Source organism: Eulemur rufifrons, chromosome 17 (assembly GCF_041146395.1).
Source record: "Eulemur rufifrons isolate Redbay chromosome 17, OSU_ERuf_1, whole genome shotgun sequence".
Lineage (NCBI taxonomy): Eukaryota > Metazoa > Chordata > Mammalia > Primates > Lemuridae > Eulemur > Eulemur rufifrons.
The window spans coordinates 28,037,403-28,048,842 of NC_090999.1; the positions used below are offsets into that span (position 1 = coordinate 28,037,403).

An 11,440-nucleotide genomic window follows, 5' to 3' on the forward strand; every position below is an offset into this window, starting at 1 on the left:
GGAAGGGTAGCTCTTTCTCACCCATTACACCATCTCACATGCCAGTCTCCTCTGGAAATACTCTCACAGACACACCCAGAAATAATGCTTTACCAGCTATATAGGTATCCCTTAATCCAGTCAAGTTGACACCTAAAATTAACCATCACTACATATCTCTATTGAGAAAGAGAAGGAGAGAAAGAGAGAGATTGAGCATAACTGATTGGCCCCGGGGTGACCATGGAGGCTGACAACCACCAGGAGAGCCAATGGTGTAGTTCCAGCCCAAAAGCCCACAGGCTGGAGACCTAGAAAGAACTGATGTTTCAGTTCAAGTCCAAAGGCATGGAAAAACCAATGTTTCAGTTCCAAAGCAGTCTGGCAGAAGGAATTCCCTCTTTCTAGGGGAATGGTCAGACTTTTTGTTCAATTCAGGCGTTCAACTGAAGGGGTGAGGCTCACCCACATTAGGAGGACAATCTGCTTTACTTAGTCTACCAATTTAAATGTGCTCATCCAAAAACAGTCCCAGAGAAACACCCAGAGTAATGTTTGACCACATATCTTGGCACCCTGTGGCTTAGTCAAGTTAACACATAAAATTAACCATCACACTAGGTGGAAGATTTGGGGAAAAGGAAAACGATCTAACAAACAGTGACTATATAAGAAAATAGTAACAAAATTAACTTGGTTGACCAAAAAGAAAGCTAAAACTACAATGTTGGATTACAGTAACATTTGAGCTGGGCTTGGGGAGCAGGGGAGGAAAATGGAATTAGAACAAAGTTCACTGAATTTTTGTGTGTGTGTGGAGGTGAGAGACATTGATTAATTCCAGAGTTGGTTTAGTATTTGTTTTAAAATATCTATAATAACTTCTTAAAAAAAAAAAAAAGACAGCTAATTTTTTTTAATTTTTAAAAATTTAATACAATTCAAATCAGCGTGTCTCATTCATTTCAGCTCTGTCACTGCCAAACCAGGGGGCAGAGACTGCTTCAGTTTCTCTGCCTTCTCCTTGTCTGTGATGACCAAGGTACAGAGGTATCTGCTGCATCGAACTTTAAACTTCACATTATCTTTATCTTTCTTGATCTTGACAAACTTGGCTTGTGAGCAGAAAGTCCTTGATTTCCTCAATTTTTTGAGGCATGGTGAGGAGGCACGAAGGGAGAGGGCTTTCTCGCCCACGCAGCGCCAGACAGACATTCACAGCAAGCAGCCTACACAGCAATTTTATTTGACGGTTAATGGGCCTAAACCTCTCCAATGTAACTCTAAGAGACATAGAGGCATATAGTGTTTCTGTGCATCCAGAAAAAGGAACGTAAGATGGGACTTGAACGCATAGCGTTGTCTGTGCCACAGATTTTACAACTTCCAAGCTAGCAAAGGAGGGATACCAAAAAAAAAAAAAAAAAATAGCATGAGAAAAACAAAAAACTCAATCCCAAAAATGACAAGAAACGAGGGAGGGGAGAGTAACAGAAAAAGTATAACAATAAAAGATCAAAATAAAATAATAAAAATAAATCACATATTTGGTATTACAAGGGGTATAAACATGCTACTAAACTCTCATTGGAAGACAAAGATAGACTAGCTTTTTTTTTAAAGATATTTACTAGAAAAAATACAAAAAATAAACATAAATGATAGTGGACAGGAAAATGAAAAAGAGCAAGTCTTCAAGTGGGAAGATAATACATAAATTCTAGAAGTGGAAAATCAAGAAGTAACAGTAGAAGCATGTTCTTTAGAGAAATGGAAATAAATAAGTAAAGGATGATCAATAAGAGTTAAAAGTAATTGTTTCTGGGGAGCAGGAAGTCAGGTAACAGTGTGATCTACTATTTTTCATAGAAGGCTTTGTATGGTAAAATTACGATTTTCATCTTTAAACTGTGTACTATATAAATTTAATTTTTCAATCCAACAAACACCACATATACTCACTATTAAATTGGAACTAATCGATCAACACATATGTGCACATATGGAAATGAAACTTATTGAAGTCAAGCAGGTGGGGGGGAGGGGATGGGTAAATTCACACCTAACGGTTCAATGCACACTATCTGGGTGATAGGCACACTTACAACTTTGACTCAAACTGTACAAAAGCAATTTATGTAACCAAAACGTTTGTACCCCTGTAAGACTCTGAAATAAAATTAAAAATATATGCCTTTTTAAAAAAGAGTACCTTGTTTCTGATCAAACCTATGTTATCTTTCATTCAGTTTCTTTTGTTTCACTGCATGGTGTGTTTAAGCCCAATTATGAAATAGTTCATGGCTCTAAATTCTACACATCTCCTAATAATGAATATACACATGCAGAGGTTTAATTAATATATATTGGAAAATGAATAAATGGTGAATGAATGAAAATTTCAGTATTCATTTTACCAAACCATATGCAAGCTCACTTAACTACCATAAAGAGCAAAAAATAGGCCAATGTGCTGAAATTTCTGTAAGACACATTGTCATCATTAAAAAGAAATAATGTGGCTGTAATATACAAATTTAACTGAGAAAGCATGAGATTATAAATCATATTTTCAAAAACCCATTAGAGGAGATAAGGGTGCAGAGACATCTAAATGACCAAAATCCAGAGAGGGACAATCCCTTCCTAGACAAGCACAGTCTGGAAGGTTCTTTCACCCCTGGGAGTCAGGGAGGCTAAGGAGTAAGCCTGCCACACACAGGGACAATTGGCAGCAACCTGAAGAAACTAGCTAAATCTGACGACCCTGTGAAATAATGTTACAGGTAAGAATCAGGAGAAGCTCCCGACAGAACTAGCTTGCATTGCCCATCATTTCCCTAAGGGATTTTTACTGAGTGTGCGGCTGCTTGCAGGAACCTGGAAAGCAAGGAGAAATCTCCAGTGGTCGATGGAGCCAGCCCCTATCAGTGCATGAGAACCAATTATGTAAGCCTCTTCCCAAGTCTGCATTCAGTAACATGCTAGTAGATCGAAATTGCCCATTGTGGGAGTATTTATACTATAGAAATCAGCAAATGCTGCAAGTCAGACTTTCTTTTTAGGATAGCCCATAAAGCATTTACCAGCATACCAACGGCTGTATTCCATAACACAGAATACTGCAGACTGGGCAGAAAAGCTGAGTAAGTATAGTCTCAAAGTGTTTAAAACCCAAGCCTTGTTGGAAAGAGTAACCTGAATTTGCCCTGATAGCATTTGAAACCAGTGATGATACAACAATAAAAAAAAACTATTATAAATATGTTACAGAAAAAGATAAAAAAGGTAGATATAATGGGTGGAAATGTAATTGCAGTGAAGAAATAAAAAGCTTAAGAAGGAAACAAATGGAAATTTCTAAAACTGAAAAATACAATATATATTAATATTATGAATAATTTATTTGATGAGTTTAACAGCAAAAAGAATAAAGCAGAAGAAAAAGACCAGTAAAGTCAAAAATACATCAGTAGAAATTATCCAAACAGAAGCACCAACATACACAAACATATATTTTACATATACAGTTGTCCCTCAGTATCCATGGGGGATTGGACCTCCCAGGGATACCAAAATCCACAGATGCTCAAATCCTTGATATAAAATGGTGTAGTATTTGCATATTACCTACACACATCCTCCCATTTACTTTAAATCATCTCTAGATTATGTATAATATCTATTATGTAAATAGTTGTTATACTGTATTGTTTAGGGAATAATGACAAGAAAAAGTCTGTACATGTTCAATGCAGATGCAATTTTTTCTGAATACTTTTGATCTGAAGTTTGTTGAATATATGGATGCAGAATCTATGAATATGTACTACCAACTGTATATGTAAATACACACACACACACATTGAAGGAAAGAGAGGGAATGGTGCAAACAAAACATATGAATAAATTATGTTGGAGAATTTTTCAAAATTGGTAAGACATCAACCCACAGATTCAAAAAAGAACATACACCTAGGAACATCATAATCAAACTACTGAAAAACCAAACATTAAAAAAAACAAAGAAGTAAAGAAGAAAATCTTAAAAGTAACCAGAGGTAGAAAGACACATATTCAAGAGGAAAACAATAAGAATTGTAACTCCCCATTTTGACTGGGGAATCATAGTGGTGTTTTGGGACCCCAAAATAATTAGCATTAACTCAGAGATACAGGGAAAATTAAATATTTGGAAATATATATAAAATTTTTTAAAAGAACTGTTTAAGGGAAAAATATCTGTGGATTTTGCAGTTTATAACATTTTTATAAGTAAAATATGTGACAATAATATCACAAAGGACAGGAGGAGGAAACAATGGAATTATGTTGTTTTAAGGTTCTTACTTCGTGAAGTGATATAATTCACTGTAGACTATTACAAATTAAGGATGTATGTTATTGTAATCTCTAGGGGAATAATAAAAACTAATCAAAGGGGTAGAATTAAAAAGCCAATATACTTAATAAAGTGAGATTAATCCAAAAGAAGGCAGAAAATAAGGATGGGACAAATAGGAGAAATGAAAAATAAGGAGCAACATGGTAGTTTTAACCTGACATGTATGAATAATGGACTAATACCCATCTGTGATATTTTCTAGACCTGTTTTCTCACCTTTGTTATTTTTTCATTCTTTTAAGCCATATGATATCTTCATTTTTTTTAATTTTCATTAAATGGATGGTACTAAACAGGATCACAAAAATTCTTTTCAGGAAGAGAAATAACACATTGATAATTTAAAAAACACTGATAAGATGAAGTTAATAGTCTCTAGTTTAACAATAAAACCTCTTCAATTTATAGTGAGAAAGTTACCAAATTATATCAAATAGAAAAGACATATATAAATAAATTTCTAATATTTTATATTGGCAACATTATAATGATCAGGCAGTTATTTTCATGTGCCATTTTTATGAATATCTGCAAAAAGTTCTTCCACTACCAGTTGATTTCTTCATTATATAAATTATAGAATGATGCCTCATTCATTGTCTGATAGTCAGGAGGGTGCTGCTCACATACTTTCAGATATAAGAAGAGAAGAGGGGTGTGTGCGTGTGTCCATCCTTGCTTCTGGCAAAATTACTTTTGACTCAATCTCGTAATCTTCAAGTAGAAGTCAGTAGTTTCCAACCTCTTTTTCCATGGCTGATTACCGTGGCAATCAAAAGCCCAAAACGTCCTCACTCACAAAAGATATGTTCTGGAAAAATTGTCTCTAATTCAAACTTCTTGGTAAAGACAATCATAGTCTCACTGTCTTAAGTAGTTCTGAGATGAATCTTTTATTAAAATGAAGAATCCTTTTGAAATGAGAGGTCAGTCTGGAGGGGAAAATGTGTGCGCAGATGTAGCCACAAGATAATAATTCTTGTTCCCACAGTTGTGCCAGTGGAATTCCCCACCTATTTATGAACATTCTGGTGGTTTCTGTGTTTGGATGATCAGATTCTTACATACACTTATTGAACCTGCCATTTTTCTCCTCCCACCTCCCACTGAGATACCACTGAGGTCTTCAGAGGGGTGAGGCCTTCTCCTTCGTTTTTCCTCCAGAAGGAAACTGGTTCAATTCATAGTTTAAGCTACTGTGTGTGTTCTATATTTGAATATTCAGCAGCAGCAATTCCAAATAAAGTCTCCTCTCCTTTGAGCTAAATTCTTAATATAAGCTACAAACTAATACTGCCTTGGGTTCATGATCTCTTGATAACTCACTGAGATAATTACAAAATTGCTTATTAATTTTTTTTTAACTCAAAATCTCTTTCACCTTTAAGACTGGAGTTCAAAACCTTTTGGGGTAAGGGATGATAAGTAGGAGACAATTTCGATGAAAGATGCTGTGTTATTCTCAAATCGCCGTTTTGCTTTCAATCCTGAGATATTGTTCTTTTTATAATCTTTTGAGTCTCTGGCCCTTTCCTTAGGATGGATGCTTCCCCAGGGCGCCCAGTGTCCTTTATGCAAGGATACCTGTCAATTCCATTCCTACAGAGCTCCAGGTGAGGTCAGACATGCAAACATGGCTAAGGAAAGAGAACAATGCTTAGGCTTAGTTGGGGACCCTAGTATACAAGAAATTATCTCTTTCCACAGGGGTTGCACTAGTTTGCAGTCCCACCAGCAGTGTGTGAGTGTTCCTGTCTCTCCGCATCCACGCCAACATGTGTTGTTTTGGGACTTTTTGATAAAGGCCATTCTCATTGGAGTTAAGTGATATCTCATTATGGTTTTGATTTGCATTTCTCTGATGATTAGGGATGTTGAGCATTTTTTCATATGTTTGTTAGCCGTTCTTATATCTTCTTTTGAAAAATTTCTATTCATGTCGTTTGCCCACTTTTTGATAGGGTTGTTTGATTTTTTTCTTGCTGATTTTCCTGAGTTCTAAATAGATTCTTGTTATCAGTCCTTTATCTGATGTGTAGTATGCGAAAATTTTTTCCCATTCTGTAGGTGGTCTGTTTATTCTCATGACTGTTTCTTTGGCTGTACAGAAGCTTTTAATTTAATCAGGTCCCATTCATTTATTTTTGTTATTGCTGTGGTTGCCTTAGGGGTCTTCTTCATAAATTCTTTGCCTAGGCCAATGTCTGTAAGAGTCTTTCCTACATTTTCTTCTAGAATTCTAATCGTTTCACACCTAAGGTTTAAAGCATTATGGAGATACTTTAAACAGATTCAAATAGACCTACCATTCGATCCAGCAATCCCATTATTGGGCATCTACCCAAAGGAACAAAAGTCATTCTATGACAAAGACACCTGTACCCAAATGTTTATAGCAGCACAATTCACAATCGCAAAGATGTGGAAACAACCCAAATGCCCATCAATTCATGAATGGATTAGTAAATTATGGTATATGTATACCATGGAGTATTACTCAGCTATAAGAAATAATGAAGATACGACATCTCTATGGTTCTCCTGGAGAGAGTTGGAACCCATTATATTAAGTGAAGCATCCCAAGAATGGAAAAACAGTCATCACATGTACTCACCAAAAAATTGGTTTCCCTGATCATCACCTAAATGCACATTTGGGAATGATACCAATTGGATATCAGACTGAGGTGGGGGGTGGGGGGAGGGGATGGGTGTATGCCTACATGATGAGTGCGTTGCGCACCGTCTAGGGAATGGCCACGCTTGGAGCTCTGACTCAGGGGGATAGGCAGTACATGGGCAATGTATATAACCTGAACTTTTGTACCCCCATAATAAACTGAAATAAAAAAAAAATTATCTCTTAAATTATTTGTTTAAACAAACTTTCTTTAAAATATACATACAGGGTGTGTGTTTGTTTGTTTGTGTGTGTGTGTGTTGACAGTCATTTTTATATTTATTAAGTGTTGGGACTGGATTTAAAAATATTCCTTAGTTGCCAGGATTTTGTATTTCAAATGTTGCATTATAGCCTCATTCTTTCCCTGAACTTGATTTTAAATGCAGGAAATAACCTTGAGCTTTCAGTTGAGAGTGCCTTATTGCTCACAGATAAAGGATAAATCAGCACGGTTTTAATCATGCTGAGATGTACCCTTAGAATTCCCTACAATTCTATGTGACTCCATTGACAGTGACAAATGAAAGTGGTTTCCGCACACCAAGGGACTGTGTACCATCCTAACTGGGGCACATTTAGCACTAAGTAAGGGAATAAGTATTCCTGTATTTTTCTATAAGCAACTTTTTAGTGTTTTTGTAATTGTTATTATTGATTTGTTTTTGTTTGTTTGTTTTTTATTTTTTTTTTTGCTTTTAAACTACAAATCTACAGATGATAAGAAGAAAAAGAAACACATAAATTAGCGCAAATCTTCTGAGTATGAATGCCAACTGTGCTTTGCTATCTCTTTCCCTTAAAATTGAGTTTCATGTTAAAATTAAAGAAAGTTAGATATCGAGGCTCAGAGGGGGTTTTAGGTTATTAGAGAAAATGGTTTCGTGGAAGAAAACTGATACCAAAATGGTATTTGTGCAGTTTTCTAAAATGATCATGACATTTGAGAAAAGCAGTTAAACATGACCTCCACCAGACGTTATAAGATTATACAATTTTCAAAAGAAATAAAAGAACATTAATTATATTAAACCTTCTTTGAGGCTGCATTTTCAAATTGTATCCACTGACTAGCATTTCAATTTATGAGGTAGTTGGACTTTATGCCACAAAATTTTGGTTAGTGTTCCATCCAGGTACAGAAATTGTTAAGAGCGATTTCTTCTACAGACACTAAAACGATAGCAGCTGACATTCCAAGGAAATGAAAAGCTATTTGCTCGATGAATAACAAGACAATAGGTGAACTAGGATGCATAATTCTACTTTTCCACTATGTTACCCTTGGGATTCATAGTCTGAGACCAACTTAAAACTGACCATGTCTCTCAGGCAGGTCCTTCTGGTATTTCAGGAGCTAAACAGTCAAAAAAAAGACTAGAAGCAAGGAACTCAATGTGGAAGCTAATATTATAACCATTCTCAATATTCCTTGCAACAAAATCTTGATTTCTTCAACATTACTCTAGGAAAGAAAGTGATACTTTTTTTGTGAGAACATGGAGTACTTAGTACTTTATTTCAGAATCCATTAATGACCTTATCGAACTGAGCACCCAGAGGAACCATCTAAGACACAAGCCAACACAGAAAAATGCTTAGATTAAAATCTCCAGTTTATGTCATATTTTAAACCTGAGTTCAAAACATAATGCTCCAGTCAATTATGTCTAGCATTCTCAGTCCCAAATAGCTTTTTTGGACTGAATACATTTGTTCCTTGATTCTTTGAGCATGTTAACCAGTCCTAAACAGAAACTGAGGAGTCTAAGCATGTTGAGGGATTCCCAGAGCCTATAATCTCATAGAAAATCAATTTTCTTTCCTTCTTTATCTGATTCTATTTTCTTCTCTCCCTGTCCTGGGGGCCAGTTCCTGAGAATGTAAATTTCCTGAGCCAGCATGGCAGAAAGGCTACCTGAGAGGATGAAACCACATGGCCTGGAGTGAGGAGAGTATTAGAAAGCGGGAGAGCCTCAGAGCACCCCTGGAGGCAAGACTCCAATCGATAGGTATCAACTCTGCAGTTGCAAGTGACAGAAAACCCAATTCAAATTACTTAAGCAAATAAGGAACATAGGGTCATGTAATCAAAAATCAATAGCGGAATCCACTTGCAGCAAACTCTGTGAGCAGGACCGATGTCTGCGTTTACGTTCCTCTGCTTTCCTTTCCATGGCTCCCTTTCCAGAAAGGCTTTCTTCACTTGACAGCAGCTCCTTGATTACATTCTCCCAGGTCTTAATCCAGAAGGAAAAAGGATGACCCAATCTTACCACTGAAGTGCAAGTCCTGGAATTAACTCTGATTGCTAAAAAAATCACCTTGATTTTGGTCCTGTTCTTTTCCTACACCAATTTCCGTAGGAAGAGAGATGTTCTTAGGTCTGGTGGAAGGTAAACAGGTGGCAAGGAAGTGGCTAAGGGTGGAGAACAGGAACCAAATTGCAGCTAGGAACTGTTCCCTGGTGGGAACATGCATAGTAAAAAGTTTCTCGTAACCTTTAACCCACCTAGAGCTCATTACTATCTAATTAGCATGGCATGGGTTGAGCTTCGTGCAAGATTCTGGAAAAGATGCATGCATAGAAAGGGAAACTGGTATCTAACCAACCTGTTATGGAACGTGTCATGTGATCTGTTATATAACCCCAACCTGTCAATCACCCCCAAAGGTGGAAAACAGCAACCAATTCTGCCAGGAGAGAGGCGGGACAAACTAGTGAGCTTATAAAAGGCAACGTGTGCTCAGACTTCCCTGTCTTTCTTAGCTAGTGGAGACTGATCCGTTACACTCTCTCCGGAACATATTTTCACTTTGTGTAGCTTCCTTCTTTATTTTCATTATTTCTTTTATGTGATAAACTGTTTATATAAAATTGCTCGGTGTCTGTGATCATTACATCATTGGTTCAACTCGGTACCAGTACTGATTCTTGACACTGGGAACCAGTGAACCAGAGAACATCCAGATGAACTTAGCAATGTGATTCTCAAATTGCCCAGCCTTCGATAACCTGCTATCCCTGGAGCCAGGAGGAGCATCAGCTCTACCAAAAGCACCTAGACCAGGAGTGGGTTAGGAATGGTGTCCTAGGGTCAGGTCATATGAGCACTAAAGAAGGCCATCAATATGTGCAGTCAAAAGCAGTAACTGTCTGCTAACCACCAAGCCAGTGGTTTTTCAATTCTGACTATACATTATCCATGAAGCTTTATATGGATATATAATCAACATACCTGGGCTTCATTCCTCCAAAATTCCAAAACATTAGGTCTAGGGTAAAAACTGCAGCTTGTATTTCGAAAAAGCTTTGTAGATGATTCAGTAATCATCCAGATTTAAATCATCATGTGGTCTTAATAAATTCATTTGCTAAATGAGTGTGGTAAAATAATTTAACAATTCTCAAACTTTTCCAGCTATGAGCCCCTTAAACAGTGCCAAGAACCCTGGAGCCTACCTAACCACTCGCCCGCTCGTACTTTACCAGCACCAGACATACCTCCCTCACCGATATTGTTTCAACAGGGTACCACTCAAGAGAATTGTCTTTTTAAAAAATTCTAACTAGGACTCTGAGCTCTGTCCTACTTACAGTAATGTGCTCGTCAAGGTTACCAGTGTTACTTAGAATTTATTTTCTAAGTGCATGGTTAATGGAAAAATTCAGTTCAACTACATAGTAAAAGATGATATGTCTTCATAATTCAACAAACACTTTACCTCTTCTTCCTTAATCTTGTCACTTAGCCACTCTCTCCCATGGTCACATCATGGTCCTTAGCATTTCACAAAGCTGCACTGCCTTACCCACCTGGATCTCAGTCTCCTTTCCTACTTGCTAACTCGTTTGACCATTCTTTACCCTCATGGAGCCTCAAGCTCACTGATAATTCTATCCTATACCTATCCATTTGTCTCTATCTTTATGTCCTTCCTTACCCAAATTAGATTCCAGAGCCAATAAGGTCAGTATCTCTGTGCTCAACACCTGTCTGTCTTTTCTTCGTTCTTGCCAGCCCAGCTCTAGCTCTGCCTTCAACTTTGCACTCAGGCAGCTCAGTCTTGCTAGAGAAAAATCCCAACATGGAAAGCTGTCATGTCATTCCTGTGCCCAGAACTTTCCAACAGCTTATCACCTCACTTTGATTAAAAGCCAAATTCCTCTCCATTACAGAACCCTCTGTAATTTGGCCCACAGTTCCCACTCTGGCCTTGTCTTCTCTTATGTCACTGCAGCCACTCTGACCTCATTTGTGGCTGATCCTTCAACAAGCCAAGTGTCTTCCTGCTTCAGAACATTTGCATTTACTATTTCCTTTACTCTGAATACTCTTCCTCCACATGTCTACAAATCTCACTTCCTCAATTCA

General features: G+C 37.2%; 1 pseudogene; it reads right to left on the reverse strand.

Moving 5' to 3' along the window:
* Positions 1 to 939: 939 nt before the first annotated feature.
* Positions 940 to 1,138, reverse strand: LOC138398290 (large ribosomal subunit protein eL38 pseudogene; annotated as a pseudogene).
* Positions 1,139 to 11,440: the final 10,302 nt, after the last annotated feature.